The 26,464-nt window shown below is 40.4% G+C and overlaps 1 long non-coding RNA gene across 2 annotated transcripts in view; it reads right to left on the reverse strand.

The window, feature by feature from the left end:
* The window catches only part of LOC134423052 (uncharacterized), a 261,702-nt gene that overhangs the window by 1,236 nt on the left and 234,002 nt on the right, over nt 1-26,464 (reverse strand). Inside the window, exon 32 of one of the 2 annotated variants that reach the window (XR_010028994.1) lies at nt 1,545-1,710. This is a non-coding gene — a long non-coding RNA (uncharacterized LOC134423052). Of the gene's footprint in view, nt 1-1,544; nt 1,711-9,678; nt 9,803-26,464 lie in introns of those variants that run through there. The other variant, XR_010028995.1, reaches the window with a different exon arrangement.

Raw genomic sequence — 26,464 nt, forward strand, 5'->3', positions numbered from 1 at the left:
CCCTGTTTTCAATGATTTGTTTTGGTTTTTTTAATACCTTTCATAATCCTATTCTAGAAGACCAAAATGGTTTTCATTATTCAAGTTACACACTCAATGGCTTTATATAGGTGCATAATAAATGCTTTCTGGTTTTATATTATTTTTCTTTCTTATAACACCAATCTCATTTGCATGTTTGAATCCTACTGAGCCATGAACTGGTGTTTTCACAGAACCCCCCATAACTGAAGCACTCTTTGCTGTGTGAAAGCCATTTATTTACATTCCAGGACTTTGCACTTATATTTTGGCTTGTTTTCTCTCTCACATATTACTTCCATTTTTCAGCACAGAATGTAACTTGCCATTTTATCATTCAGTCACACAGTATCATGAGAGCTTTCCACAATTCTTCACGGTCAGCTTTTGTTTTTATTACCATGAATAATTCAGCATCATCAGCAAACTTGGTTGCCTCGATAATCGCTCTTTTTTCCAGATCATTTAAGAATATGCTGAACAACACAGGTCCCTGTGGTACACTACCAATGACCTCCCTATACTGTAACAAAATAGAACATTTTTCTTGTCCTTCATTTAACATCTTTTATTAATCTAGTATTAATAACTAATAATTAACAGTTTAATAATATATCAAGGAATGTACTTGTTAATCTTGTGTCAGCTTAGTTTCTCTCAAGAGCTTTGGGCAGAGAACTTAAGCAAATTCTTTTTTTAAGAGAATGTTATCGTGTTGTTTCAATCAGACTATGCTAAAACTCAGTGATTCCTTCAAAGAATATGATGCTTCTTGCTATTAGAGGCACTTACACAGTAACAATTCTTCATTTGTCCTTATCTCCAAACAGCCCCATTTTTCAGTTTCCCCAAATTGTTAATAGTAGTGTCATTAAATGGTGTTGCTTAGAACAACAGATCCTCGGGTTATTATGGGAAAGGTTGATCATTTGGTTTACCAGTCTTTGTTATATTAAACCACATTATTCTATCTTAAGCCAGTCCTTATCATCTTCATAAATTCCCCAGATGCCTTTGAGCGAAGTCCCAGCATTTATTAGTAGCTATTCATCTTTTTGTGCTCCTGTAAACAATGTCCTTAATCAACATTTCTTCCCAGCACTCTATGTTGATTTACTTTGTTTTTTTAAACTAAGTTTTGAAACTATTGTGTAGCTCTTACAAGCACAGTGCCCTAAATAAATGTCTCTTTTTCAAGTTCAGGTCAGAACTTGTCTTGCTGGCCTGAATCCCACAGGCTGGCTCCAGCATTTTATTTCTAGCATCCTTGCTAGAAAGACAGCTTACCTTGGGCAGGCTGGGAATGTTACTGCTCTCTACCATTTCAAGCATTGAAATATGTGGCATAGCTCATCCTGGACTTAAGTGAACATTCATTTGTGTCCAAAGGTCTGGTCATGACAACCAGATTATTATCAGTCTGCCCACTCTCTCTCTGGCTTCTAGGATATCCACCTGGAAATTTATTTTCCACACCAAATTCACCTTTTTCTATCACTGTGATTAAAAACATGTACACTTACTTTCTTCAGGACTGAAGATCAATTTTACTTTTTATTACAAACAATATGTGCCAGTGGTGTTTGCAAACATCCTTCATTCCACAGGGCTTCCTTGGTTTTGTCTTAGAGAGGTGGTGGAGCAAAGATCATGTTGTGGGTCATGTTCAGCCATGGCTGCAGCTGTTTTCTGTCAGGGGCAAGAAGTGAAATGAATATTTTTCTTTAGCTTTTTTCTTCTTTGTTTTTTTTTCCTTTGCCTTTTTTTTTCCCTGAATGCAAATGTGTGTGTTGATGTTATAAAAAAAAAGGGTAGAACTTCTCTGCTTCTTAATCCCAGACCAACATCTGAGAGACGACTTTATGTAATATACACAATGAGCCCAGTCTTGTACAAGCTCTGAAGCTGCCTAGTTTTGCAGATATGATAATTATGATTACTAAAATGGTGACCAAAAAAGTAATGGAGAACACATTTTTTAAAAAAAAATAAACATCACAAAGGAAAATATTCCAAATCTCTAATAAAATAGTAGCAAATTAAAGCAATACAGTCTCAAACAAGGAAAGAAAACTCATAGCAATTTTAAAGAATATCCTTTGTACAGCTAGACTGAAATGGGACTTTTGCTATTGATTTCAGGAATACCAGAACTTGAACTCTGAACTCAAATAATTTAAAAGGAGTAAAAAGTGTCTCACAGTAATTTTTAAAAGGCCATATAAGTGACAGATGAGCTCACCTTTCCACTTTATCCTTTGATGTTAGAAAATGAAATTATTTTTGTACAATTTTTCCAAAACTGTGCTCTCATAACATCCTATCCTAAGTTCTTCCACATGCTTTTGCACCTTATGTAGGAATAGCATTATGTTCCTGGGTTTTTTGATAGGGATTATTTTATGGACTCCTACAAGACGTATAAATTATCAAAAAGAATATCACAGAGGAAAAATATTTTCAAGTGGATGCTGTCCATGGTGGTAGAAGATATTTAGAATGGAAACCTTTTAAGTGATACAGAAAATGTCTTCAAAGAGGACATCCCAGAAATGTGACTATTTTTTAAAAAATGAAAATCTTCAAAGCAGACACCTCTTTCTGTGAGGAAATCCTCAAAGGGGCATTCCTCCAGAGTGAGAATCTTTGAAAATGAAATCTCTTAAATGATCTGAAAACTTTGAAAGTAATAAACCATTCCTAAAACTGAAAGCAGTATTTCCTTGGGAGAGTATATGGTGTTCCTAAAGAGAGAAATAACTGCACCATTGTTAACTATAGAGCCAAACAATGCTTCTTCTCTTACAAGAGGAATAAGTATAATTTAAAATCCTTATCATCTTCACAAAGTTATTAAAATACATTATGACAATATTTTAAACAATTAATAGTATTGGTGGCAGTATACTCTTTCTCACTGGGCAAGCCATTGCTGACTTAAAAAGAAATCATTAATTTCTGAAGATGTAAGTAAGAAAGTCCATGAAATAGAGCTTATTGGAAGTATTTCTGTGAATAATATTCCCATGGAATTCCTTTTTTCCCCCCCTAAAAGACAGGAAATAGCAGCTTTGCAGTATGTTTTTCCACTTAAGAACTGTATGATTTTGGAACCTGGATGATTTCTGCAGGAAATGCATATTCAGATATTTTCCCATCTAGCACATTCCATGGAGTGCTTGCTGGTCAAAAGCTTTTCAGGGAAGTGCTATAGAAGCAAAGCTGTGACAAGCAAAGCAAATAGCCTCTATATAGCTTAGAAAGGAAACAATGAAAAGACAATTTGTTCATTTTGCCACACTGAAATATCATGGCCTTGAAGATGACTGCTGTTAAAGTGTTTCCTTGAGCAATGCAGGGAGGTGGATCTATAGCATCATTTAAGGAGGCTGACTGCTGGGGCACTACACAAGCTGTTGGGCTGTGAGGGAGCTGCAGCTGACCCAAAGCCAACAGCAAGCCAGAATTATTTGCAGGGCGAGGCACTGGAGTTTAAAGCATCCTGGGGAGACACAGGCTTTTTTAAATGAAGAAATTAGAAATTAACAGATAAAATACATAATTGCTTTCTTGAGTGGCCACTTTGTCTCTTACCCATGAGACTCATGGAAGCAACATTTTAGTCATCTACTCCTGGTGGAGTGAACCTACAATAGTACCACCACCTCCATACTGTTCCTACATCAGAAACACACAACAAGGGACAGTCTCTTCCCCTCTCCTTTATTATCTTTTCATGCTGTCCTCACACACTCTTCACTTCAGGATTTGGGCATCATAAATACCCCTAGGAAAATGTAGCTATGGGGATACATTGTGACACTCTGGTTTTTAATTGCTTTACTGTACATACTTTTCCCACTGGTCTGTTAGTCTAGCAGCAAATTTAACAGAGATCACTTAAGCATCTTTCTGTATTAAATATTATATATAACATTAGTCTTTCAGATCTACTCAGCTGAATTAGTTTTTAGCATATCAATTTCACAGAACTGTGGTTTCTGTGGAGTGAAGTACGGGGAGGTTCAACACAGGAGGCAAATTTGACCCAACTGACACAACCTATACAACAAAGTTAAATAAACTTTATAAATAACACCCTTTAGCGGGGATTGGGGTTTGCATTTTAGAAAAAAATAAAAAGATTACCACAAAAAGTAGAAGTTGCTTTCATGCTAAAAGGTAGATGTGAATAGTGGTTTTGCTTATAGCAGAAAAGAAATCCAGGTTGCAAGGACCAATTACCATGCTCAGTTGCTGTTAATCTTTTCACTCACTGAATACAGCAGTCACTGCAGCTGGCAATGCTCAGAGAATTTAAGTGAAAGATACAAATACCTTGTGAGACCATTTGAAGATGATCTGCCCAAGCAGCTGCACATGAAAACCTTTCTGCAGCACTGCCTCTCAAAACCAAAACTCCTGACCCAGGCTGCAGGGGTGCCACCAAGCCAGGGCAGCTGCAGGGCCCGGCCCTGTGGCACTGACACACAGCAGCCCACGCTGGGGACAGCACAGTGTCCTCCCTGCTGCCACCCTGCAGCCACCACACAGCCCCTAGGGCTGCCACCTGAACTGGGGCACTGGTGAGCTTTTGTGCAGCTAAAACTCTCCCTGCAGTGTAGCCAGAGCCTCACATCAATCCTTGAGAAAACACCAAAGCCCCTTCCCAGGCTCTGCTCAGGCTGGGACCGGTACATGTGCTCCCATGCTCCAAATGAGATTCTGGGAGAGGTGCAGCTCTGATCCCTGAATAAGGTTTTGCAAGGTTTTTTTTCTATTCCTCATGCACCACAGAAACTTCGTGATATGTTAGCTGTAATTTAAAGTTGACCTGCTACAGCAAACAAAAATCTCACAGATGGTGAAGTATGGACAACAGATCAAGGCACCTCAGTAATTTTCCTTGTCAACCTAACTCTTTTCAATTTGGAAATAATAGAAAAATCCCCAGTGTTTCTGAGGTTACAAATATTCTTCTCTAGACTAAATTATATTTTCCATTAAAAAATTGTAAGTTGCTCTATCAACCATACAAAGTAGATATAGTTTTCTTTCATATGCAGCATGAAGAGTTACAGAAATGTTAAGTGGTAAAAGGCAAAACAACCCACTGGAAATTTGAAAATGGGTGCTGAGTAGAAGAGCTATAGATGAGAGATGGAAGTCAGAAATAATTCTGTTCCTAAATTCATTATGTATCCAGATGGATATTGTTTAAAAAAAAAAAAATCAGTTTGCCATCCCCTAAACTAATTTACTTTATAATTTCAAGAGTAATCTTCTGTGTAGTCTACTGTCCTTTAGGAGTGCTGATGTAGCTGGAGAACAAGAGCAGCTTGTCACACTGCATTACAAACCGTCTGCTTGCAAATTTCAGAGAATTTCTGGCCACTTGTGACATAACATCTCATTAACCTTTTGCAATATATGAACCCAACAAAGATATCTGCATTTTCAGAATAAACAGCAGCTATCATCTCAACTTCCATCATGAATAGCAGCAACTTTTAACAAATACCATCAGCAATATGAGATGCCATCCAGTGATAGGCTGATTCCTCGTGGCTTGGACTATAGTAATCATCTTTGTGTCAAAATTACATGTCTGTATTTCTCTACTAATTTCTTAATTCAGCTATCAGTCCAATTTTGTGCTTGCTGTCTAATGTCGTGACTTAGCAGATGCAAAATATTATTTTAAAAGGGCAAAATTGATAGCTTACAACCACTGTAGGCACAGAGCATGTAAAGTAGAAGCCATCATCCTGTAGTAAGTAATCAAAATACTGCTGCAGCAGTCCTGGTGCAGGTTTTCTAGGGGATTGGAGTCAGGGCAGTCATATCCCTCCTGTTTTCTGCACAAGGGCAGGCAGAGCTAAACCTTGGCCTCAGGGCACAGGAGCTCTCTGACAGGAGTGAGAAGGGATCAAGGCCACTGACACATACAAGTGCTAGACAGGATGAACAGGGTATTTGGAGGCACAAAAGATCTCCCAGCTCCAGCCCAACCTGAGGCAAGGCAGCTGGCTCCGATTAAAGGCGTGCAACGCTGAACAAAATATGGCTCTGCCCAAACATGGTTCTGAAAGCTGTAGAGACTCTGCTTACCTATCTTTACAGTCCTTTTTTCAGCTCTGGCTTATTATTTCAGTTCAGGCAGGAATTGCCCTGCACTGATTTTCACTCCTAGTTGCAATCAAAATGTTGCTGTGATAATCCCAAACTTCAAGCTCAGGGACCACTAGACCTAAACTCTAAGAACTCTGGATTCTGATTGTCTAACCTTGCTAAAGGCAAGTTCTTAATAGCAGGGAAACAGCAGTCACTCATGCTGAGTTAAAGGGAAAGATTTAGTACACAACAGTTCTTGTTCAGGCCCCACAGGTTTTTGTTACCAGTAAACAGGGAAGCACCGGGCTGTCATTACAGTGTCCAAGGTGTGCCTACTCCTCAGCTTGCTTCTTACTTGCATCGTGCTTGCTCTGTGCCCTGTTGAAACCACACTCAGCTGAACAATGCATTAATCATGCAAAAGGCAAAGCCAACAAAAAGTTCAGGACTGATTTTTACAGTCTTCTGTTTTCTTTTTGCTCTATTTCTCTCTTTAAGGACACAAGCAAACCAAGCAGGTTTGACCAAAGTACTATTTTGGAGAGGTTTGCAACAAGTCATGTCAAGTTTTATTAACACATAAGCTTTCATCCAAGACCACAAATACCTACCAGTATAAATTAAGTCTGACTTGTCCTCTGTAAAACATGTAACAATAATAATAATTATTATTATAATATATTCCTATTGTTGGACAAACTGATTCTTTCAAGTCTTGAGAACAACAGTGGAATAGCTGAGGAAGAAAAAGAGCTTTAGAGTTGAGTCCAAAATTTCAATGTAACTACAATGTTACCTTCCAAACTGTAATACACACAGTGGAGGTCCTTGGTAACTGGACAGTCATGCCTTTGAATTTATCTGCAACAAGAAAATACCCCATTCAAAAAATTAATTAAAACGCAAATTTTATGGGACTTAAAAAAATTGTATTTTGAATTCCCAAGTATTCAAGAAGATTCTGATCAGCTACAGGCTCCTTCCCTTGTGGTGATTTTACACTTTATATGACCAGTTTTCAGTAAATAACATAATGATCTCAATGGTCATGGTCAGAAAGATAATTTTTAAATAATTTCAGTCCTGGAAGTACAGTCAGTCTAATGTATTAAGCTGTCTAAGGTGTGTGAGCTGCCTTACTAAACTGATCTGAAACATGAACTTAGCAATACACAAATCAAGATTTTTAACTGAGACTATCAGAATATCTCTAAAACACAGGACATTAGGTGGAACACCCCAAATCTATCATCATCCTAAAGTGATCCAAATATCCATCTTTCACACATGATGCCAATCAAGAGTCAATAATAAGCCACAAGCATTAATCTCCATTATAGGTTTGTGTAAAGTATGACACATGTATAGATTCAGTGCAGATTTGGACACTGTCTTACCACAAAAGTAAATCACTTCTCAATGGCCAATAGTTTTAAGTTGCCTCATTAAGTACAGGGGATTTTGGTGCCAAGTCTACCAAAGGGAAGTAGGCATCTCAAAAAAAGTAGGGGCCTTTGATCACCCAGAACAACTTTGAAATTGCCTCCTAAATTAGCTGAGAATCAATAACACACGAGGCAAAGAGAGAAGATGTGATGTTGAATGCCCACGAGAGAGTGAGGAGGGCAGAAAAGGAAGCTGGGGGTGTCAGCTGGTGGCTCCCTGCAGCCCAGGGTCTCAGGGAAGGCACTGCCTTACAGCGTGGATCCATTAGCCACCCACAGCCTGTCAGCTGCATACAGAGAGGCAGGACAAGCAATTAAATTTGATTTCCAGGCAAGTGTACTTCTCTTTCTGTATTTGCCATCGTAGCTTCTTCTATTTTGGATTTTGTAAAGAAATGCTTCACTTTAACATGGTTTCCGTTAAGGGCAAGATTTCAAGGTTAGTAGATAAATTCACACCATTCCATGTCTGTAGCTGTAATGATCTGTAAATCCAGCTTACTGGAACCCTTTTGGAATGCCCACTCTTCGTTTCTCAAGGTATTGAAAGCATTAAGCATCTGGTATTGTATTAGCTGCACAATTTAGGCAATGGTGACTCAAGAAATTCCCTTGGATGACATGTGTGAGCCATGTAGACAGCAGAACACGCTGAAAGGAGAGAGAAGAGTGCCAGAAAATAACTACATTCTGGTCTAGTCTCTACATTTGCAATTGTCAATTAATAAAAGCAGGCAGATTTTAATTAAGCTGGAGGTGATGTATAGGTTTCAGCAAAGCAGCACTGACTCCACAGATCTGGCTGCAGAATTTAAATTGTTTTTAATTCTGGATTTATGGGGCTTTTATTAAATGTCACAAGAGTAAATGTAGTCTGAAGACAGGGATAGCTGCTCCTGAGTTCAGGTTTTTACCAAATGTAAAAGTAATTAAACTACGAGGAATTCTAACGCAACTTGTAACTGAAAAACATTATACACTGTATTAATTCACCCTTGATTAAATTTTAACAAAAACTAGAAAACTGCACTCCGGAAAAGACCAAGAAGAAAAGCAATTATAGAAGCCTCTCTACGAATCTGTTACATTTATGCCATGGAATTTCTGATCTGATGAGAGGAAAATCTGAGGAACAGAAACTTTCCACAGTATTTCTTTCACAACTTGGTAGAGCTGCCAGAAGAAATTCCTGGCGGGTGTAATGCTGACCACAGCGAGCTGTGAGTTACATACTTGTTCCCTGAGTCACACTCTGAGGCAGCCTGGCTGCCCTGCCTCAGCCTGCGCCCATATAAAGAAAGAAGCAGAACTTAAGCACATCATCAATAGCAGCATGACATTAAGAGGGTCAGTCTCTTGCTTGTTGTGCATCACATTCCTCCCAGACAAGCACAGGTTTTTCTTCTCCTCTGGGCAACCTTCATTTATTGTAATATAAATAGAAAAAAAAAATAGCTTGTATATTCAAATTAATAAGTGTGCATGGATGAGGACTCAGGCAAAAAGCTAAACATTTATTTTGCTTTTTTAATTCCTAGTTTTAAACTCATCAGTGCTGATAGCATAATAGCCAGGATATTAGAAGCCAGTGTCTAGAATATAATTTTTATGTGAGGAAGAAATACATGAAAAATATTTTTTCAAAGTCAAACAGGGCAGTTAGTGACCTGCAAAAAATTAACATATTTACACATAAGTGTAGGTCAAGACTGTATATGACCCATGTTAGCATAGAGACAGCAGCTGAAACGGCAGAGCCAGCACTGTGTGCAGCCCAGGCTCCCCTGCAGAGCCCCTGGCACAGGGAAGGACCAGCCAGGGCTGGAGGGTGAGGTGATTCACCCAGCGAGCCTGGAGCCTGTGCTCACACTCAGCTCTGAGGAGAGGGTGTCTGGCCAGGAGTAAACAAACTACTTAATTAGTATTTTCCCCGAACAGAGGAGAACCTCCCACAGCTGCTGTGTGCCCCAGCCCAGGCTGGGAGACGCTGCTTTCCTTCCCTCCTGCTGCTGTTCCTGCTCTGTGACCGGGGCTTTGCACACTGAGCTGTCTTTATTTTAGGTTTATTTATACATTCTGCCAACAGAGATTACCATACCTCTCAACAGGCTGGAACAGGGCATATTACAAGTTTGAAAATGCAGAAACTGTGATTTACTGGTAGCACGTGCCAGGCTGTGGTAAATTTCTTTAAGCATTGTTTATCTCAGCTTTCATAGTACCTGAAAATAAACAATTAATATTTTCCTGTGAACCAAATTAAAGATGTCAAAATTTTAATGACTGTTGGGATGAGCACTTCATTACCAAACCTACAGCCAGTTCACTGAGGACACAGCTTTGTTTGAAGCCTGCTGGAGCTGTGCTGCAGTGCTTGCACTGAGGGATAAAGCTTGCAGACAACTGCTCCATCCTTTAAGTAGCAGTAACTTTCTCATCTGCCTCAAGCAATTCTTTGGGATGTCACACATCAAAACACAGCTTTTGTTCATTCATCCTAATAGGTAGCAAAGAGTTCAGAGTTTTTAGGTTCAGAAGCTGATGTAGTCTTGTTTTGACCTTTCTCAACATGCCGAATGCCCTCCAGTGCTCTGCACTGGAGTGTGGCAAGCACAGCAGAATCCCCATCAATCTCATGAAGGGAGGCAGAACAGCTGAGCTGCACCACAGTTTGAGAGCACTGGCCCTATATGTGAAAATCTGATGTTGCAGCCCATTTGCTGCAATGGTGGGTGCCTCAATAGCTGCACTTAACCTTGCTGAATATTCAGCAGCTCTGTGTTCCTCAGCACTACCGATTCACTGACACCATTTAATATCTTCTAATTAAGAGTGAGTGGCAATAACCATATACCTTAACCAAACGTTATCAATAAAAAATGATTTTCTTTTCTTTTTTGTTTGGAGTGAGATCGCCATTATCATCCCTATGGCAAAAGTAGCCTGTCTAGCTATTTTATTCTCTGGTTAGGATGTAGATCTTGCCAGAGTGACCGACACATAATGTTACCCTTCCAAGCCTGTCTAGCCAGCAGCCCCTTGGTTCCCCAGGGTAAGAAACTTCAGCCAACGCCAGATGCTAAATCTGTGCCATGAAGCACTACACTGCTTTGTTTTTATTTATAATGCTGCTGTTCTTCCGGCACATGACAGAGGTACATATCATTAACATCATTTGGTGGCTCAAGGAGTTGAGACAGGGTGAGCTATTGTGACTGGCCCAGCAAAGAGTGTTGGAGAAATGGAGCTTTTCTCATGCCAGCTCAAGCTTCTTGAAGCCAAAATCAAAATCAAGACAAAACATGTTATACTTCCAACTCACCAGGTGATTTTTCAGTGCCTGAAACCTCAGGTACTGAGCTACAATAACAAACCTCAGACAGAAGAACAAAATGTAAGGAGGCAAATGCAGAGTATATGAAGTGAAGCAAAATGCAAACAACAAAGAGAATGCTACCACAGACATATAAATTAATTAGGTGACCTCTAGGAATGGTACTCACATTGTCTGTTTTAGGCAACTTCTGGCAAATTAAGTGTGATGAGGATTGTTTCACTCCTCACCTACTGTTGGCCAGTTATCCAAACACTGAAGCATACCCTATACCCTCATCACTAGGTAAAGAGAAATTTTCCCCATTATGGGGAAGACAATTTGGTCATATGACAAGACATACTCCAAGTCCCAGTTACATGAACAGGCATGAGATCATCAAGCAGTAACACATGGCTTTTCTGCCAGCAACTCTCAAGGAAGATTAGTTGCTCTGGAAAACCCTGAGGTAGGTTTCCTCTGAGCAGGCAAACCCCTGCTTTTTAAAAGTTAGGAGCATAATTTTCCTATCAAACCAGTAGATGGTAATGAAAGGACAACATAATTTGCACATGTAATGCCAGACACTTCAGTATTAACTGCAGAATGCAAAACTCTGGCTTTCTGCTTGCTGTGCAATCCCATAACTGATTCTGATTTACAAACAAGGTAAATCAAAGTTAAGATTTGCAAGGTAAGGTTAAGATATGCTTCATCTGGTGTGCCCTGGTCATTCACACAGCAAACATGGGGGCTCATTTCCACAGCTTTGCTTTCAAAGAAAGCAAATCTCAGCTACAAGCAGAGGAATGAAAATGTGACTCCCCAGGCTCCCACAGGACACAGAGCTGATCTCAGCTGGGCTTCAGCAGATGAGGCTGTGGTGCCACTGGGCTGCTCTCGCTTGTGTCCTGCAGCAAAGAGCACAGGGCCTGAGGACCAGCCCAGATGAGCCCACCCGGGGCTGACTGAGCACATGGGTGACGCTGGCAGTGGGGCTCAGGCACCCCAGCCACAGAAATCCTGCCGAGCAGTCCACAAAACAGTTTGCAGGGCAGAGTAGCTGATAGTTACTACTGCAGAGCTGTATATTGTTGCATGAAGAGAAGCTAAAGTTTATGATAAAGTTAACGATGTACAGTGTGTAAGTTGGTTATATCAGCACCTGGAGCACTTCTACACAAATTAATTTAATATTCCAACTCATTAAAAATCTTATTATATAAACCACTTACAGGCTTTATAAACAGATTTTAATATTTCTAGGAAAAGATCTTGCTGAAAAATAGTTTGAATGCAAAGTGCACCTGTGGACTAAGTTGCTTTTAGTAAAACTAGTTAAATGAAATTTGCGGTCAGCAAACCTCCTGACAAGTTTTCCTGTCTGACTTACAAACAGACTTCTTCTGTGTACTTGGACCTTTTTCTAATAGAAGGGGTAGGCCAGAGAATTCAAGCAATGTAGATCATAGTACAAGCACTGGCCATAATCCCCACTCTGAGGACCAAAACATTCCAGAGCAGACTGTACAGTTGATTATAACAAGTGATGGAACTCACATCTCTATAAATTTCTCTCTCAAGCTATAACAATTCTTTAAGATTGAAAATGAGAAATTATACTGGCTCTTAGGACAAGGGTCTACTCTAATTCTGGTGGAAATGAAGTTTGCATATATACAAAACAGTGTTTGTTATGTTTAGCTACAAATAATTGAGTTGTTTTTATTTTAATTGATTATAATACTGTGATATTGGATGGTGATATACCAGTGAAATTACTCATTAAAAGAATGACCTAAAAGTAGCATGATTCAACTACATAACTGATTTTTAAATGAGGCAATAGACTTACACTGATTGGTGTATGATTTATTGTGAGATAGAAGGCAGTAAAGTTTTACATTACCTGTATTCTTCACTGACATTATTTGGAGTTGCTATTCAGAGCATGTACATTTTAGAAGCCTATAATATTTGAATCTTATATGACATTTTTATACTTGTGTTTTAAATCATGTGCCCTAACAGGTTCAAGTAGGTAGAATTTTAAATCTATATAAATAACAAAAGTTGCTGTTTTCAATAACACTTAAAACATTAATCTGCAGATCCCTTTTTTTAATAAATTTGTAGTGGTTTCTGTGTACAAAATAAATGCAAAAGGTCAGCTTATTATTCCCCAAAACTGCTGTGAAGTCATCAGAGAATTAATTTTGTTATTCTGTTGAAGCTGCATGCAATCACCAAGGTTCATATGGGTGAAGTATTATTAAGTTCTGCTCACTGACACATACTGCAATACACAAAATAAGAGCAAAGAAGTGCAGACCACTGAAATTACTCCTACTTGCAATCAGATTGGTTTTTAAAACAAGCTTTCCAGACACTCTGGCAGCAGCCCTGTACGTGCAGCTAATGGTCCCTGGTGCTCCCAGTTTTTCCTGGTCCCCTCTGCAGAGGCGGCCCTGCAGTGCTGAGGAGCAGCCCAGCCCTGAGCAGTGGGACCCACCTAGGGTTTTACTGGGGGCTGGAGCTCCAGCTGGGCCTGAGACAGGGGAGGAGAACCTGCTCTGACTCCATGGCAGCCAGACTGGCTGGGAAAGGATGGGAAGGGCTGGGGAGCCAGAGCTCCAGGCCCCAGGGAAGGGCAGGCTGGGGATGCATCATTAGTGACACACTGCTCATTATGAAAATGCTGTCCCAGACAGCAAGAGCTGCGCAGCTGCCCAGGGCAGTGCACATTCCCCTCAGTAAACCCTGGGCCAAGCCAGACTGGGCTGGACTGGCTGCCCTGATTTTAAACAAACTTTGAAAAGTCAGTATTGTATTCCACACAGCTGTGCTATTTCATCCTCCTCTGGTGCATTGGCTCATGACCCTTTCATTTATCACAGCAATAGGTCTCACATTTACAAGTATGGAGGACTTAAAAAGAAACAGGTTTTTTTTGTTCTTTTCAATATCTGTTCCATTGATGCTGCCCTTGTGGGCTTTCTGCTGCTGTACCTCACTCCCAATGCAAATGTCATCATCAGGTAAAAATAAACTTTAAGACTACCTAGCAAAGTAGTTTTGTTTGCCTTTGGCAATTTAATATAGCTTCAACATAAAAGTTTGCCCACATGTGGATGAAAAAGCTTCAGTGCATCTGTGTGCACTCTGGAGCTGACTTTTCTCTCCTCTGGGCCCATGGGCTGAACTGATTTAAAGGTGCCAACTCATCTTTTAAGTACATAGCCACAAAGTTCAGCTGAGGCTTTGTGGTTAAATCTTAGCTCAAAAGCCAGAAATCTGAAGTGGCAGCACTGAGCCTACAGCCAAAGTGCCTTTAGTTCTTTGTATGAACACTGTTGACACAGAGTCAAAGAAAAGATGACAGAGAAAACATAGTTATAATGGAATTATGATCATGCTCCCATGCTTTTTGTACATGCCTGATATTTAACTAAAATAAATACTCATTTATTGACAGAACTTACTAATATAAGCCAAAGGCAGATTGAAATGTTGAGGGTTTTCAAGCCACAGATGTTAGGTCATCTCAGGAAAACAACAGCAGGGTCTGAGGCACAGTGCTGAGCTTTTCCACTGTATCTGCTGTTCCATCAAATAGACTGTCATGACCCCAGTTCTTACTGTGATGTGCCAACAAAACTGGTTTTATATCACTTCTAAGGATTCCATAACAAGATGTTATTCACTGCTAATGTATTTTGGTTCATATAAATTCAGAAAGAGTCTGTGGCAGGTCACAGTGTATCACCCTGTTATTTTTAGTTCATATACATAATTTACCTTATTCATTGATACAGGGGCTCCACAACTGATTCAGGACTGTGACAGAGGCTCAAATGAAGCCAGTAAAAAAGCTTTAGCATTTCAATCTGTACAAAGTTTGAAGCAAAAAACTCAGATTCAATTTAGGGGGTGTGAGTTAGAGATGCTTCACCTGCTCCTAATAATGCCACGAGTGCTACACAACAAAATTCATTAGATAAGGATTTCCCAGTTTAATGGTGAGCCTAAATAAAGAATAGTGCTCTGATGATGAAAATTACATGCTTTTGTTAAAATATTGGAGCTACGGTGATCTAACAGAGTGTCTTGAGACAGTTTAAAGATACTGTTTTCATGTAACTTGGCAGGATCACTCAAATCAGTGAGATGAGACAGGGCTGGCAAATGATCAGAAAACCTTTTGCCTGTTAGAATTCAAAGCTTCCATTTCTCAGTCCTCTGAAAAACAAAGGGTGGGCAGATGGGTTCTGTTTGCTCCTCCTTTAATTCTATCAGTTAAACAGCTAACCAGCAGACTTACAGTTACTGCATCTTGACATGACAGTTAATCTTTACTTCTTTCATGACACTCATATATTAAATATTGGGGATCAGGTTTTATTTACTGCTCTCACTTTCTGTAATCCAATAAAATGAGTCTTCCCAGCTGCCCTCAAAGCAAAGTAAATCTTCTTTTCTAAACCATTCTCAAACAAATCCTCACTGTTCATTGTCACATCTAAGCTAGGAGGTATTTTATATGACCACAGGCAGATTACTGTCAACAGAAAAATCAGATGCTACATCCCAAAATATTTCCAAGCATATTTCCACAGACTAGCATACATGAGCATGATATATTTTGAAGCAGAGAAATCACAGCATGAAGTCCTACCATCCAGTCCATGTAGTGTATTCCATGGATGTGGATACAACTGTGTGCTAGGGAAGCTATAATATGTAATTAATAATTACCATTTTTGTTTCCTTCTCAAATCCCATTCTTTCCCATGAAATCAGACTTATTTCCTGATCAAGGTACTGCTCTGCTTGAAAAAAGTAAGATGTGAACTATTGCAAACAGAAATGAATAACTGAAAATCTTGCTTTGCATATCTGTAAAGCTCTGAGTTAAAAAGATCTCAGATCATGCTTCATAAACTTTAATTGAGCTGCCTATATCATGTCTGTGACATAGGAAAAGATTACTTCCTGTGTTTTATAGCTAAATGATAGCAAGACAAATACAGATGCAAATCTTGCCCTCAAGCAAATGGTCACAGAATCTCCTTACTGCCTCACCAAGAGAATACTACTGAGCAAGCAGCACTCTGAATTTATTGTACAGGTAGGAAACAAAAGGAAGGTGCTCTGGCTTCTGCTGCTCAAGAGAAAGGATCTCGTCCAAGGCACCAGAGGAAACAAACAGGAGCCTGGTAAGGCAGGAGGCAGAGTTGGCAGCTGTCCTCCCCTGCACGGTACCTGTTCCCATTGCTGTTCAGGGCATCCTGCAGCCCTGCCTCTGTCACTCTGCACGGGCCAGAGGGCAGGAGACATCCTGTGAAGCACAGCCACTGCAAACAGAGAGCTCATTCACACAAAACAAGAAGCAGGTAGCACAATTAGCTGCTGGCAGAGGGCAACTTCTCAAATGCACGTGAAGTAGAAACCCACTGTCTGTACTGTAGCAACTGGTCTGAGCTGGGTTCTCTCGGTGGTCACCCTTCTCTCTGCTGCCCAAGACACTGATATCAACCAAGCCCTAATTTCACCATATCAATACTCCTGCCATTGCCAGGAGGACAGCACCAGACTGGTAAGAAACAGGATGCCCAAGTGATCACTTCTTATTCAAATTCCAGTACCACAAAAGCCAAGATGAGCAAACAAAGGAATGATTTTGCTCCACAGGATGGCATTAAGTGGTCATAAGAAACAAGTAACAGCCTCACTGAGACAACAGCATTGTTCTATTTAAGTAAAAGAATAAATCTCAAACAGGTATAATCAGGAGTAACAAGACAAGTGTGGCAAACAGCAGGGCACAAGGCATTTTACTCGGGAAGGGAAGGGCATGATTTGATTAGTGGTAATTTTCAAGACATATGACTGTTAGTGGGTTGGCTGCCTCTCATATAAAGGCATTTAAAAATATTTTTACTAAATTAACATTGGTTTTGTTTCCTAGTGAATGCTCTATTTTGTGTTCTGTTTCCAAACATTCAGGGCAACATCCTTAATTCTCCAGCAAATCCTTTTTTCTTCTTGGTTAAGCTACCAAGAAACAAAAGGTTCCAATCTCACCAGAAATCACTTTCCTTTGCTGTTCAGCTCACCACAAAGCCATCTCCTGTTCAGACACTTGTTCCAGACAAGGAAATACCTAATGCAACTGTATTATTTTGAGCCTTTTTGCAGATGTAGATGCTCCTTGAGCTCTGGTGTTCAAACCCTGCCAAGGCACCAATTGGCTTTCTAGGATTCTTGTTCAGCTGTTTATTCTGCCACTTTTGGACAGCAATACTTCTTCAGCAGGAATATTTCTGTGAATATCCAGAGGAATTTTTTAACTCCAAATAAATAACTTGGAATTTCAGTTTGCCCTGTGTTCTCCAAAGTTCTCCAAGGTCACATCCTGTCAGGTTGGAGCACTATCTTTGACTGAATCTGAAAAAGCAGGAGGCAGGACACTGAATCTGTCTGAAAAAGCAGATCAGGTGTTGTCTCCAAGTCACTCCAATTCATTACGGCAGAAGGATTTCTGACCTGGGGAAACAGGCATTTCTTGTGGCTGCTGAGCTAATTTTCTCAGCATGTGCATGACAAGCAGGAAAGCAGATGAACTCTTAAGAAACAAAGATACTTTTTTTAATGCAAATGTTTCCAGTAAGTCAGAATAAGGATAGGGAAATATGGAAAATATAGGCTATATAAGCAGAATTGTTCTTACACAAAGAAACATTTAGTGAGACTTTCCATAAGGCAGCTGCAGCCCTGTCAAGTCAGCAGAATTGTAAAATGACAACATTCAGTGTTTATTGTTTATAATTAGTGACTTATCTCTCCACTTTGACTTCAGTGGCCATATTACTATGTAGGAGCCCAGCTTAATTATCCTCATTTATGAATATTTTGAAAACTATCTTCTCCTAGACATTATAATTCAAAATGTCTTTGTGTGTGTGTATGTATATTTAAAGGTGGCAATATTATGGGGAGGATACATAAAATTTAACAATAACAGCCCTTTCCTAAAAGTGTAGCTAAACTTTTTCTGGAATGAAAGTTTCTTGTTCATTATATTTTTAAAGAATAGATTACATTACATAGGTTCTCAGTGATGGGACATGTAGAACTGAGCATGCAACCTTCTGATGGGCTCCAGTAGAAAGCCAAGTTAGCCTGGCAATTAAAGACTACACATGAAGAAACATCTGGACTCTTTGGCAGAGAGAAAGAGCCCAGAAAGTGCTCATGGTTATGGGAAAAGGGCATGTTAGGGTGGGACACCACTTTGAGCTGAGATGGCTCAGCCCCAGAGACAGGGCACGATGTGTGACACTGCCCAGGGCTGCAGGTCCCATCCCAAGCTGGGAAGCCCAGCTGTGACAAAGGTCTGACACTGCTGCCAGGAGAATACTCAGCAAAACAGCTTTGTTTGATACAAAGCTCTGCTTTTGAGTCTTTTTTTTTTTTTTTTTTTTTTTTACTTCAGAATGCTTTAAACCCTAAAATTTAAAAATTCCCTATGAAATGGAACAGCTGGGAGAAATGCTTTGCAACATGAGCAAGCTGTCTTATCTCAACAAAAATGAGCTGTATTCTGGTTTTGACCTTTATAATCTCTGGCCATAGGAAACCATACCATGCTGAGGAAAATTACTTCATAGCTAAAAAGAGAATTCATTTCTCTTCTGAAATATCAAAACATGTTGAGGATGGGAGGTTTGGTTCTTCTTGTTACTATTTTCTTACCCACCCAGAAGGTCAGGTTCTGACATTAGGAAGTCCTTTCTGGGGTGATGATGTTTGGGGCTGGGACTGGAAGGCTTTGCTGGCTGGATACCCTGTATGGGTGGTGGGACTTGCTGCCATGTACCATGGCACCTCCCCACCTGACTGAACATCATGGAACAGCTCTGCTCCTTTTCCCTGGGCTTAGTTAGAAAACACCTGAGGTAGTGTGTGATGAAAGGCCATGATCTTGTGACAGATAGATCATTACTGCAGAAACTAATTACCCTTTGCTGATTCCTGAACAATGAGATTAGCATCAGTGAGGCTGGGGAAATTTATCTGAATGAAAAGGGACACAAAAGACAAACAATGGAAATTAAATCCCATGGTTAAACAGAGCAATGAGCCACTCCTAAGGCAGAGTGAAGCCAGGGTGCTTCCTCTGCCTCCCTGCTGCAGGAAGAGCAGGGGAGGAAAGAGTGACAAACTAGAGCCCCTATGGCATGGGTACTGTACAAGCAGGACCCTGAACAGCTGCCCAGACTGGGCAGAGCTGCATCCTGGCCACAGGCATGACTTGGGAACAGCCCAGCAGCTCTGTCTGGGGCACCTTCCCTGGAACCACACGGGAATAACCAACCTGGCACCTGGGGATCAGCACCTTGCTGTCAGACACCTCACCCGGGCTCCTGCAGCTGCAAGAACTTGACCATATAACAGATATGCTTATGCTTTATGCTTAAAGATGATTGTGTGCCTACAAATTCAGGTCTTAAGACAGAAAAGTGGGGTGACATTTTTAGAAGCGCTCAGCGGTGATAAACTTCGCTTGTATTGAGGTCAATGGGATTTCTTGCTACGTGTCTTAAGTGGGAACTGAATTAGGTCAGTGCCAAAGTGCTTTGTAAATCAGACCTGTGTGGTAAGCAAAGAGGTACAATGTTTTCCTTGCCTTTAATGGCAGCTTAGGGACATCTCCTCCAGTGCAGTGCAGTATGAAGTCCCTCTTCATGACAAAGGCACTATTATGTCTGAAACCCCAAGGTAATTGTGGATATGTGTGCAGAAAAAACCCTTTTCTATAAAACATGCTTAATAGGTTACAAAATGATGTATTTGAAATTTTAGGATATTATTTGGAAATTTTAGGATATTATTTAGATATTTTAGGATATTATTTAGAATGTATCTATTTCAGTCTCCCATTTAGAAATTCCCTGCCTAATTAGGAAAAGAGTACACCTGCACTAAGACTGAGAATGAAAAGCCATCTTTCAAGAGAGCAGTCCACTTGCACTGGAGAACTATTAACCACTAAAAAGTCAGGAAGGTTTGGAATAGAAGAGTTTTCAAATCCTTACCTCAAGCAAGAGTGTCCCAGTAATGCTACACCAGAGTAAAGGATGGAAAACAAGAAAAATAATCAGAAAAAAAAAAGATTTATGGAAAGATTAGACACACAAGTGTGTGTTGAATATGCATGCACAATTGCATGCTTAATTTGCACACCCAATTATTGGCATTGTGCATAAAATTGAATAATTACCCATGAAAATAAATGATTATGGTTATTTACTTCCATAATTACTTGATTTGCACATACAATCATGGTAATTAGGCACACAAATTAGTCATCACACAATTGCATGCCTAACCTTATTAAGAATGAGAATCAATGCATTTATTTTAAATTGCCTTTGTCCAATTTGTACTATTTCTTTTTTCTAGCTGGATTTGGAAAGGATGTATGTACCAGGGCCAAGCCTCCAGTGTTCCTCTGTCCTGATGCCACCCTTCAGGCATCAGCAGAGCCCACAGAATGTCCCCGTGCCACAACGCTCCCTTCATGAACTAATCACACAGGAAATGCTATAAAAAGGGGAAAAAAATCAGTCAAAGCATGGCAAGAAATTGAGAATAACACACTTTTCAAGTTGTTACTTTCAATTCAGGAATGCAGTCACTAAAAAAAAGTCTCAGACATTTGAGAGGAAGAAATGGGTCATGGTATAGAGGAAACAAAACTTTAATGATTTTTTTTGGCATTGAATCTTTAAAAAAATGTAAGTTCTATAATTAGTTAGCAGAATGTGAAAATCTAGAAAAACTATTACATTCATTTGTAGGCAAAGCCAGTTAAGATAGAGATGTTAAATGCCCAAGTCTGCATCAGTTCTTTGCTGCACTCACACAAATAAAATCCAATTTCAGCTTCCAGATTTGTGATTTCACTTATTAGTCTGAATGTCTGCCCCTTGTAGATGTCCTGTCTCCAGGAGCAGTAGGTGAGGATACCTTTATTAACTTTCCTATAAATCACATTTTGCTAGGAAACATAATAAAAGCCTGGGGAATTAGTCAATAAAATAGTGCTGTTTCTCTATCACTTAATAAATGCCTGGGTCCTGTGGTTGGAACTTGGTATGCTCTCTAATTAAAAAGAACAAATATGAGAAAACTACTGGCAACCTGAAATATTGAACTGTTTCATGTTTGTTATTGGAGCCTCCTTGAGTACAATTTTCTAATAATTGGACCAGATGGACAAGTAAAAAAAAATTAGCATGACAGTTTAAACTGAGTCTATTACTATATAGAAAGGATCATGCCTGACAGATCTGTGAATCTCCCTTCATAAATCAGTAAAAGCCCTACTGTATCTGCATAGAATCTATATTTTTCCCTACCGGTTTTGAGTTAATGCCAAGGTAGTTAATGCTGGAAGAAATATAGGGGTTAAAACATTTTGTCCTTAATGTATCTTCCTTTTTTTTTTTTTTTTTGGTTGTTGTTAATTATGTGCCTTAATTTAGTTCTTGCTTAATGCACTTTAGAATGAATTGTATTTCTTGTAATTGCTTTATTATTACTTGACATTAGACCTTATGTTAAGCAATCAAAATGGTATGGCAGAAAGAGAAGGAGGCAAAATGATCAAGATACAGTGAAGATGAGTTTACATCCTTAAAGCAATCACATGGTCCCCAACTGCCAGAAATGTTACAGGATTTATCTATATTACATCCTGTCAAAGGAAGGAAGGAGGGAAAGGGAAAGGAAGGAGGGATCCCTGAGCATGCAGCTGTTTGGTTTGCTGGCTTGGGATGAAGTTTTGCTTTGGGCCATCAGGGGTGGGATCTGTTGCCAGGCTGACCCTCTGTGCTGTGCTCTGGACCCCTGGCCTGGGGGAAGGTGTAGCCCTGGCTCAGGAGACTTGGGGGGATGCAAAAACCCTCTGGTGCTGCATGAGACAATGTGAAGCACCCTCAGAAGGCAGTGGCAAAAGTGCCTTAATAAAACTGGTTAATGCCATTAGACAGGAGCTCTCCTCAAATCCCTGAAAATATTAGGTGTCAAAACATGCCAGAAAAATATAGTACCTTTGCAACACAGGCCCATTAGTATTTTATAGGTAGTAAGAGCTTTAAGACTCCCCCATCTTAAATCCTAGGGAAAGCCATTTAATAGAAATAACTCAGGACTTCCAAAGTAAATGTTAACACCTCTTGCTAGTTTAATTCTTTCACAAGGCTATTTTTATAAATCACAAGTAAATGATGGTTTAGAGTGTCATTGCAACCAGCCTGAAGTTAAGTCATGAAGACAAACCCAACCCCAGGAGATATTTTAACTTTAAACCATTCATTCTGCAGCTCATGGTCCTGCTGTAGGCTGACAGCATACTAATTCCATGTGCTGATTAAGTGCTAGTCCCATGCAAAAAAAAAGTATTTATTTATGTGCATACGGCTACTTAAAAAAAATAAAATCTGTATATTTCATGATGCTAAGGGGGTATTTGTTTAGTTGATGTAATATTTTCCATAATGATTTCTGATTACCAAAATGCATAGTACAAATGGTAATCAGTGCCCCTTTCAAAGCAAATGCTACTGCTGAGTACCTCCTATGAGTTTAATCACAGTGTGCAATTCACACCGTAATATGTTATAATTGCTCCCTACAAAGTTGGTCCTGTTTCATTTTAATATCACTGGACTAACTGCTGAAACTCAACATGAGTTCCTCAAATACTGCATTCTTCATTGAGAATTTTACATACATAATTAATCTCAAATAAGGGTACCATAAAAAAGGTGAAGATTTTTAAATAAATGCCCTTTAATAGCTGTAAAATCAGAGGTGGTAGTTTGAAAAGTTCACCCTGTTGGACACTTTACTCTGAGATCCAGTCTGATTGCCATTTCCTTCAGATAATTTTACCTGTTCTTTTAGCAGGGAAAAAGTACATACTGATGCAGAGTTTATCCTTGTTTTCATGCACCTACAAATACCTCTCAGGCCAAGATGAGAACTCTTATGTTACTCTTTACAAGAACTGTTGAAAGTACCCTGGGCTGTGAGGTGCAGAAGATATGATGCTGCACAGCATTTGGAGCCAAAGGATCTAAAAGACCAACTGGAGATGGAGCATGCAAGTCACCTGCTGTCAAGTCTCTGCAATCCACCTCTGATTTTTACAGCAATAGTGTTATTTGCATGCTCATGGAGCACATGGCTACTTTTTGGCTACTTTTTACATATTTGTGAGCAAGTCTATGGGCTTTCCTGGATAACTTATGTGCTGTTCAGGATATTTGAGCATTCCCCTAATGGCTCCTGTTGGTCAAAGTGCCAGTCAGCTGCCTGCTCTGCCTGACCAGCACCTGGGACACATTTGGGCAGCCAGGGGAGCCCCATTTGATCCCAGCCCAAAGGGAAGCCCTGGCAGGAGCCTTCCATGTCCCCTGGGGCCAGTCCTGGGGAGGCACTGAGGGGTTTAATGAGAGAGCCGGGTGCAGGACGGGTCCAAGCCAACACAAACTTGCTGTTTGCAACTGGTGGTGTGCTTCCTTTCACTGGGTGAGTGAAAGTCATAACCCGAGGTGGAGGAAATGACAGTGTCCCCATCAAGGTGGGTCACTGGAGCACAACATGTGAGTGGCCTTGTGTCGAACCCAGCGAGCAGAGCCACAGCAGCCTCCAGCAGCCCAGCTCAGGCAGGCAGGGGCAGCACCAGGCTCAGGTCAGCACTGCTGGAAACACCTCCTGTCCCACTGACACCAGGCCTGCTGCAAGTGACACAACCACTTTGATTACAGCAATTGCATCAAGCAGAGCAGCTGCTGAAATCATGGAGGGAAGCCATGGCCTGGGACTGGAACATCATTTAATAACACTGACAAACTGTTGCCTTGCTTTATGCCTGACCCTGACCTCCCAGAGGGAATTACCAGCCCAGGACCTTCTCTCACAGCAGACACGCTGCTGAGGCAGGACTCCCTCATTAACTGCAGCTCCTGGTGCTGCTCCCCTAATGAGGGCTCACTCAGGAGCCTGCCAGGCATCCAACATAAGGCATGAACCCTGAGTGCTTCCAGCCCCTCTTGGCTTCTGGAAGCAGCATTCGGTCCCTTTTTATTGAACACAATGCACAAAGGTGACCTAGCACATGCAGAGAGAACAGGCACAAACCCCCCAAAAATCTTCTAGTAACTAATGTCAACCATGTGTGGCTGATGGTGACTTGTTTGGCCACAGTGCTTAGTGGTGGTTAGGCAGGATAGCACATCAGAAGAACGGGTGGTATTTTTGTTTGCCTGCTTATTATCTCCATCACTTCCCAAACCCTAAAACCTACACCACCAGGCATTTCTCTGAGCCTGCAGTGTTCAGCCACTAAGAGGCAAAGTGACCAGATGGTGGTGACTGATGGTACCCAAGAGCAGTCTGACCCCAAGGCCAGCCCACGAGTCCTTGCTACTTGTCCTTCCCTTGTGCTAGTTTCCTCCTGTCAGTTGGTCTCCTCTCTTTTCCTTCTGTCCTTTTCAGCCACATCTCCTTGTCCTGCAACACTGAGTAACCAAAAAGGACAGTTAAAAGCAACAAACTCAACAGTCCAACACTCATACATTTTTCCTGGGTTTTAGACTAGTGCTAAAAGTATCTGGGTTTTAGACTAGTGCTAAAAGTTTTTCTTTCTCTCCCTGCACCAGATTTACCCAGGAGACAGCATATTCCTTCTAATATTTTCTGTTTCCTCCCTATCTTCTTTCTGGACTTCTGTTGTGTAACACAAAAAAACCCCAACCTCTGCTCCAAACCATTTCATTAGTTAATGCCAACTTAAATAGCACTTGCTAATGTCAAATTCAACTGAGACCACTCCACACCACACAATGAATAGGAAACAAGAAAACAATCTGTTTTAAAAGTTAAAAATTAATCTTATATGTAAAATATTGTTTACTTTTCCTAACCTTCAACATGAGATGGAAATAATAGCATTTATCAAAAAGGAGATGTGGCACTGCTAAAGGTCACAACTGCCCCTTGACAGTATCATGTTGTAGCGTTAATTGCTAGCAGGTTTTTTCCTGGCTGAGCTCCAGCCCCCAGCCCTTCATTGTGCCAGCACACCCCATCCCACCCTGGTGTAAAAGCAGAGTTTAGATTTTCCTCCTTTGGTGGAAGCCACTTTGATGTTTCTGCTGTGCTCAGGGTAGAGGGGCTGGGAGGGACCGAGTAGCACATTACAAACATATAAAGAAAGGGCATAAAGACAATGTTTACATGAGCACTGTGACTTTTCATCCTCACTGAATCCTCAAATAACCTGGAACCACACACAAACACATCACTTTTCTGTTTTTAAAAAATTATTAATACATAACTGCACAAATTTAAGACCCAAGGACACTTTCAAATGTGAACTTCATAATAGATCTTCCAAAGCTATTGTAACCATTGTCAAGGAGCATTCACATTTCCAGAAGTAATTAAGAAGTAATTAAGGCAGAAATTCTTGGCTATACCTTGCCAAGGTTTTCTGAAGCTTATTCCCTGAGCTGCATTGTTTGAAAGGGGGCAAAAAACACGAAGAAAACAAAACCAGCAGTGTGAATTGTAATTACTCAAAAGCAGTGCAGAATAAAGCTTCAGTAAATGCCTTCACAGTTGAACTCAACTGTTTAACAAATGAAAACTCTAATTGACAATTCTGTACCAAAGTGTAAATTTGTCAGGGAAGGATATGCAACAAGTTTTTGGGCTTTGTTTCTTTTTCTTCTTGTACATCATAGTGAGTGCTGTTGTGATTTGGATCTATTACTTCTGAATATTGCATGAAGCTGACAAGCACTTGTCATTTAAAGACCACATGGAGGCATTTAGTTTTCCATTTAGACATAATAACACATTATGCAAATAAGCTTGCCAAGGAAAGCTGGAGGCTTACATGAAATAAACTGTCAAACACCAGTTGCTAATAAATGAACATTTCTTTATAGATTGTCTTAATTTGGGCAACTGGAAAATAAGCGTGACTGCATGGATAAACTATCTTTCAATATGAAATTCTGTTGATCGTGCAGAGCAGAACTCTTCCCAGAAAATTAATGTTCCTTGCCTCTATTCAGTTAAGCAAACACAAAGAACTTTAAGCAACCCTGTTAAACATTTACACTATATTGTACAAAACAATAAAGGTTTTGAAATTGGCTCCCCACGTTGCAGATGCCGAGAAGAGCTTGGCTGGGGCGAGAGCAGAGTGTGTCCCTTCAGCACTCACCCCACAGCTACTGGGCAATTCCCAGGCTGCTGGCACTGCCTGGCACACCCTGATGGCACAAAACGATGGCGCACCTTGATGGCACATCCTCATGGCACACCCTGCTGCTCGCCCCAAGGGAGCCCTCGCAGCCCCACACCACTGCCCAGGGCACGGCTTCCCCACCTCCTCTGTGCCACATGCAGAGCTCACAAATACTTGCAAGGAGATCTCAGGCTAACTTGGTCATGGGGCAGCTAAGCAGAGTGTTTAAAATAAACCAAA

The sequence above is a fragment of the Melospiza melodia genome, chromosome 11, assembly GCF_035770615.1.
Source record: "Melospiza melodia melodia isolate bMelMel2 chromosome 11, bMelMel2.pri, whole genome shotgun sequence".
NCBI lineage: Eukaryota > Metazoa > Chordata > Aves > Passeriformes > Passerellidae > Melospiza > Melospiza melodia.